Below are 7,357 nucleotides of genomic sequence, written 5' to 3'. Positions count from 1 at the left end.
GGGTCATTTTTCTACAAGATTAATATTGCACTAGTAACTATAATATTAATTTAAATTAAGAGTAAGCTTTGGGTATAAATCCTTGGGAGAGATCCTGCACTTGGGTCTTTGTTCATCCAAAAAGAAAGCTCAATAAACAAGAGAGAAAGGTGATCTCTCTTGTGCCCATTTAAATCGAAAATCCAATGTAAGAATGAATGTTTCTTCTTTTTATTTATTTGTTTGCATGCATAAGATCATTAGTTAATTTTTTGACAAATTAAATTATAACATATTTGAATATGTTAAGTATATATAGATCTACTTTTCCTTCAATTACCTACAACTACTACCGGTCACTTCGAATTTCATTTCTCCTATATCGATTTAGTGGAGCGAAATCAGTTTGCTGGCTACCGGACGAGGATCCTTTGAAGCATATGGAAATTTTCACAGACTACTACTGTTCCATACCTGTACCGGCTGGGGTGACTCAGGATTAAGTAAAGGGGGTGATGTTCATGTACTCCTTGAAGGATTCTGCGTGAGATTGGTACCGCTACCTTAATAGGGCAGCAGCTGGAGTCACAGATTGGACATCTCTAGCATTAGCCTTCTACAAAAAATATTTCCCACTTGCAAAGACTGATTCTTTGAGAAGTAAAATCACAAATTTCTAGCAAGAAAATGATGAGGACTTTTGTGAAGCATGGGGACGTTTCAAGAATTTGGTTCGGTCTGTCCCTCACCACGGTTTCCAGCAGTGGTACCTTTGCAATTTATTCTAGATTGCTTTATATGATGATTACAAGGTCATCCTGGACGCAGCTGCGAATGGTAGATGCCAAAACAATACCGGTCAGAATAAAGGTTGGAATACTATTGAGGAAATGGCAGTCCATAGAGCTGAGTTTGGGAGTTCACATGGAAAATCACGAAAGCAAAGTGATGAAATGAGTGCCGTTGTGACGCTCATTACTTCTATTACTGCCCGTCTCGAGAAGCTCGAGGCCTCTGAAGCTTCCAAGGAAAGAGCTGAAATTCATGTCCATAATTCAGATGAGACCGCGGAATTGAGAGAAATGGTCCGAACTCTTTTGGTTCAAGTGGCGAAAATAGAAGCAGCCGGGATTGAGTCCACAAAGAATTTTGTGAAGCAGTTGGAGAATATAGAGGCTAAGCAAGTCGCCAATTCTTCAAGAAAATGTGAGGGGCCAATTGAAACGATTAATGCCATTAATCTCAGAAGTGGCCTCTCTTATGAACGTCCCGATAAGCCAAGAGGAGACTCGGGAAATAATGAAGAGACTAGTTTAAATTCTGGTGCGAAAACGAACTATATTGCCAGTACCGGCGGTCGATCGACCAACAACAGCAGTCGATCGACCGGAATTCCTGAGGAAAAAGTTTCTGATCAGAAACTATTCATGCCCAGCACAGGTGGTCGATCGACCACCAACAGCAGTCGATCGATCGAGGTTCTGAAAAAGCGATTTACGAAACTGTTCACGTTCAGCATGATTAGTCGATCGACCGAGTCCAATGGTCGATCAACTGGGTCTCCAGTGCAGGACGCAAATACGTCAACTAGTTTGCATGATTCTACACTTATTGATGATTTGACGGAAGTTTTAAACTTACGGAAGCCGAAGGTCATTGATCCTACGACCAGTGTTGCAGTCCCGTATCCGGAGAGTTTAAAGAATACTAAGCTGGAGCGCAAGTTTGGTATGTTTTTGGAGATGGTCAAGAATCTCGAGGTAACCATTCCTTTCACTGACCTAATTACCCAGGTGCCCTCTTACGCTAAATTTATGAAAGACATTTTGAATCGTAAGAGAAATTTTCATGATGATGGTAATGTTGCTTTCGTGGAAGAATGCAATGCTCTTTCGCAAATCAATATACCACCTAAATTAAAGGACCCGGGTAGTTTTTCAATTCCCTGCACTATAGGTAACCACGAAATTGGAAAGGCCCTTTGCGATTTAGGGGCCAGTGTCAGTGTCATACCATACTCTGTTTGCGAAAGGCTAAATATTGGTAAACTTAAGGTGACCGATATTACCCTTCAGATGGCAAATAGATCGACTCAGAGACCCTTAGGAGTCTTAGAGGATGTACCCATTCGAGTGGGTAAGTTTTTTATTCCTGTCGATTTCGTTGTTTTGGACATTGCAGAGGACAGTCAGATACCTATTATTTTAGGTAGACCATTTTTACCTACAGCTGGAGCTGCAATAGATGTCACACGCGAAATCATTACTTTAGAGGTAGGGGATGACACCATTGAGTTTAGTCTTACTCGTAAGGCTACTGAACCTGCTGATGATGACACATGTTATTCCATTGATATTGTTGACAGGGTTGTTAATTATAATTGGAGGGAATCCTTAGCTAAGGATCCCTTAGCTGATCTAACTCGTTTAGATAAGTGTGCAGGTAGTACAGCGGAGAATGCTGAGGAGCCAGATGCTTTGGTAGCCTCAATGGAAAGCTACGAGCTCACAGAGGAAGAAGATGAGATGCTCTTGAGCCTGGCCAACGAGAATTTGGTAAACACTTGCTATACCATTGAAGCTGATTCTGTCTGCGCTATAGAGGTAAAGGTGCCTGAGCGTAAGCCACTTCCTCCTAATCTTAAGTATGTTTTTTTAGATGATACAGAGCAGTACCCAGCTATTATTAGTGCTAAGCTTAATGATGACCAGATGTCTGCTTTGATGTGTGTGCTTAAGAAAAACAGGAAGGCTTTAGGTTACTCTTTGGATGATATTAAGGGCATCAGCCCTGATATTTGTATGCACAGGATAGAGCTAGAGGAAGGCCACAAGCCTTACAGACAGGGTCAACGCAAGTTGAACCCGAAGATGCAGGAAGTTGTTATGGCTGAGGTGATGAAACTACTCGATGCAGGTATTATTTATACAGTTGGCAACTCCAAGTGGGTTAGCCCAGTTCAGGTAGTTCCGAAGAAAGGAGGGACTACCGTGGTTAAAAATGAGAAAAATGAATTAATACCAACACGAATAGTGACAGGGTGGCGGATGTGCATTGATTATAGACAGTTGAATGCCGCCACCAAGAAACACCACTTCCCCCTCCCTTTTGTTGACCAAATGACTGAAAGACTCGCTTCTAACAAATTTTTCTGTTTTCTAGACGGATATTCAGGGTTCTTTCAGATCCCTATTCATCCGGATGATGAGAGTACGACCACTTTTACCTGTCCACAGGGGGTTTTTTGCGTACCGCAGGATGCCCTTCGGATTGTGTAACGCCCCAGCTACCTTTCAGAGGTGCATGATGGGGATTTTTTCTGATTATATAGAGAACATTATGGAGGTATTTATGGATGATTTCTCAGTTTATGGTAATGACTTTGATCGTTGTTTAGCTAACCTTGATAAAGTCATGCAGCGTTGTATTGATGTTAATCTTGTTTTAAACTGGGAAAAGTGTCAGTTTATGGTCAATGAGGGAGTTGTGTTAGGTCATCTGATTTATGATAAAGGTATACATGTTGATAAAGCAAAAGTGCATGTGATTGAGCTATTGCCTCCTCCCGTGAATGTTAAAGGAATGAGGAGTTTCCTTGGTCATGCTGGTTTCTATCGGCGTTTTATTAAGGATTTTTCAAAAATTGCTAAACCACTTACACAATTGCTCCTTAAGGATGCTGTCTTTGAGTTTACTTATTAGTGCCTTTTAGCTTTTAACAGGTTGAAGGAGGCTCTAGTTTCTGCACCAATCATTCAGCCGCCTGATTGGGATCACCCATTTGAGATTATGTGTGATGCCAGCGATTATGCGATCGGTGCGGTATTGGGACAGCGGAAGAACAAAGTTTTGAATGCCATATACTATGCGAGCCGAACTCTGGATGAGGCTCAAGTCAATTATTATACCACTGAGAAGGAGTTTTTAGCTGTAGTTTTTGCCTTAGATAAATTTCGATCTTATTTGTTAGGTTCTAAGGTTGTTGTTTATACTGATCATGCAGCGCTGAAGACTCTCTTTCTTAAGAAGGATGCGAAGCCGAGGCTTTTGAGCTGGATACTCCTTTTGCAGGAGTTTGATTTGGAGATCAGAGATAAGAAAGGAGCATAGAATGTGGTGGCTGACCATTTATCTCGTCTACAGCTGATAGAAAGGGAGGATTCGTTACCTATTAATGATTCTTTTCCTGATGAGACTCTGTTAGCTATTACTACTTTAGGGTCTTATCCACCTCCGTGGTTTGCTGATTTTGCTAAATTTGCTGTGACAGGTAGGATACCACCCGAGCTTTCATGGCAGCAGAAGAAGCGGTTCGCTTATGATGCTAGACAATACTTTTAGGATGATCCTTATGTTTTCAAGGAATGCGCAGACGGTCTTATCCGGAGATGCGTGCCTCAATGGGAGGTGAAGGATATCCTAGAAGCTTGCCACTCATCTGCCTGTGGTGGTCACCATGGTCCGTCCCGGACTGTGGCAAAGGTACTCCAATCTGGTTTCTATTGGCCAACTTTGCATGCAAATAGTCGCAATTTTGTTGCTGAGTGCGATGCTTGTCAAAGATCGGGGAATATTTCCAAGAGACATGAGATGCCACAGGTAGGCATTCTTGAGGTTGAGATTTTCGATGTCTGGGGTATTGATTATCAAGGACCTTTTCCGAGCAGTCAAGGTAATAAATATATCCTCGTAGCTGTAGATTATGTGTCCAAATGGGTAGAAGCTATCGCTACTCCCCATTGTGACGCAAAGGCCGTGATTAAACTGTTTAAAAAGATTATTTTTCCTCGTTTTGGTGTCCCTAGGGTTGTCATTAGGGATGGGAGAATGCATTTTAAAGAAAAACAACTTAGTGCTTTATTGACTAAATTCGGTGTCCAACATCATAGAGGTTTGGGGTATCATCCCCAAAATAGTGGTTAGGTTGAGATTTCTAACAGAGAATTGAAAGAAGTCTTAGCTAAAGTTGTTTCTAAATCACGGAAAGATTGGAGTCTTAAGTTAGATGATGTCTTATGGGCTTATAGAACCGCGTTTAAGACGCCAATCGGGATGTCACCATACCGATTGATTTATGGTAAGACATGTCATTTACCTTTTGAGTTGGAGCGTAAGTCTTGGTGGGCTATTTGTGATTTGAATTTGGATCATAACCTCTCTCGTGAGAAACGCATGACACAGCTAAATGAGCTGGAGGAATTTAGGCTGCTGGCCTATGATAATGCTAGGATCTACAAAGAGAAAACAAAGCGCTGACACGACAAGAGAATCATCAAGCGCGAGTTTCATATTGGCGATAAGGTACTTCTTTTTAACGCACGTATCCGTTTATTTCCTGGTAAGCTGAAATCCAGATGGACTGGCCCTTATACGGTCACAGAAGTTACAAAATTCGGATCAGTTGAATTGGAGACCTCCGCTGGAGAAAGGTTCAAAGTTAATGGCCAATATGTGAAACATTATCACGGTGCAGACGATTTCGTTAGGCAGGTCGAAGTACTGTACTTTGACCCAATTTTAGAAGCTGCAAACTGAGGTAAAAATGGTCTTGCGGGACCTCTTAAACCAGCGCTAACCAGGAGGCAACCCGGCTTGTAAACTTTTGTAATTAGGATCTTTACAGTTTTATTTCAATTAATTTGCATTAGGACCTTTAGCTTATTTCTTTTTAATCAGCAATTTCTTGGTTTGCAAAATGTGCGCCTTTGAGAATTTTTGCAGGAATTTATTTTATGCAAAATGCGTAGGGTGGTTTACTGAATATTCATGAGAGAAGAACGGGAAATTGCAGTGGCAAAATGAATTTTTGACGATTTTGAGTTTAATTGCCAGCGTTTGCAGTCGATCGATTAAGTTACTCAGTCGATCGACTGAGGAGGAAAAGGCAAAGCTACTGTACAAGAGAGATTGGTCGATCGACTGGGTCATGTAGTCGATCGACCATCACGCGACAACCATAGAGCTGCACAAGTGAAGACTGGTCGATCGACCAGGTCAGGTGGTCGATCGACCTCTGCGCGAGATCAGAATGTAAACTCATAAGGGAAGTTTTACTACTTTATTCATTCATTCATTCACTTTCATAAAATCAAAAATCAGAGAAAAAACCCTAGTTTCTTCCCCTTTTTCGCGATTTCCCTGCAAATCCCCCTTAATCTCGATTTTTCTTGCACAAATTCACGAGTTCTCATCAAAGGTATGTTTCTAATCCTATTTTCATCCTTTATATTCGATTTTCACTGAACTTTCATGCCCAAATTTCGAGCATTGTTACATTGAGACGGAAAAATCGAATTGGGGAAAATCGATTTAGGGATAGTTTCTTGTCGATTTTTATGCTTTAATTGCTTTTTCTACCCTTTTCCCTTGATTTCCAAGCCATGTTAGCAATTGTAAGATGCTTAAATCAGTTTCCCCCAAATTGTCGAAACCCTAAGTCCGTTTTCAATTTCTGATTTTTGTTTCGGGTTTTCATAAATTGTCATGGTTATGGGAAGCTTGTTGCTAATGTGTTGTTTGTAAGAAGCAAATATGACAAAAGGAAAGCAGGCGATGTACGAAGGGCAGTCCAGCCAGGGAGCTGCCAAACGGCCGCGGGGTCTGCCGCTAATGATTGAGGACACCACGGATAGTCTACTTGACTATCCGCATGTTACTTTTTCTTCTTCAACTCAGCGTGCCAAGTTCGCCCTTGTTGTCGCAAAAATGAAAGTAATAGCCACCCGATTTCTTCACAAACTTACTTTGGAGAAATTAGGCTGTTTTGAGTCTGTTGTGTCTCTGCTAAATGGGACAGGAATGTCGGGTCTTGTGGACATGGCTGAGTTCACTTATTACATTTTGACCCTCGAGTTTTTCTCGTCCTGTGCTATTGACCAGGCTTCTTTTGAAGCCAACAGGAGTAGCCCTTGCATTTCTTTCCGGCTATTCAATGTCACCTACTCCCTAACATTAGCCGACTTTGCTGGATTTTTGGGTCTTTATTTCGAGGGTAACACCTCGGAAACTTCTGATGTTCACCGAGTCATGTGGTCATGTATTAGTTACTGGAACGGGGCTAGGAGGACGGGCACTTCCGTCCACTTGCCCCCTTTTCTTTATTTTTTACGGCTAATGGGTAATACCATTTTCGGCCGTAAGGAGTCAAATAATGTGAATAACATTGAATTGTCTATCTTGGCGGGCTATCTGAACGTTGAAATTTGGGTAGCCCGTATCTATAACATCGCTTATTTGTCTGCCGCTCACTTTCAGACTATAAGTGAGGGCACTTTGGCCACTATTGCTTGTGGTGGGTTGGTGACACGTATCGCCAACCGCCTAGTTCTTCTTTTCCCTCGAGAGGAGGCCCCTATTGACCCTGACCTACGCTTCATGG

General features: G+C 41.8%; 1 non-coding gene across 1 annotated transcript; it reads right to left on the bottom strand.

Annotated features, from left to right (window-relative positions):
• Nucleotides 1-627: 627 nt before the first annotated feature.
• On the bottom strand, nt 628-736 carry LOC141635197 (small nucleolar RNA R71). The gene has a single exon (XR_012539900.1). It is a non-coding gene; the product is annotated as a small nucleolar RNA R71 (small nucleolar RNA).
• Nucleotides 737-7,357: the final 6,621 nt, after the last annotated feature.

The sequence above is a fragment of the Silene latifolia genome, chromosome Y, assembly GCF_048544455.1.
Source record: "Silene latifolia isolate original U9 population chromosome Y, ASM4854445v1, whole genome shotgun sequence".
NCBI classification, from domain to species: Eukaryota; Viridiplantae; Streptophyta; class Magnoliopsida; order Caryophyllales; family Caryophyllaceae; genus Silene; species Silene latifolia.
Note: the sequence above shows the minus strand (reverse complement) of the source record. Positions and strands in the feature narration are given on the sequence as shown.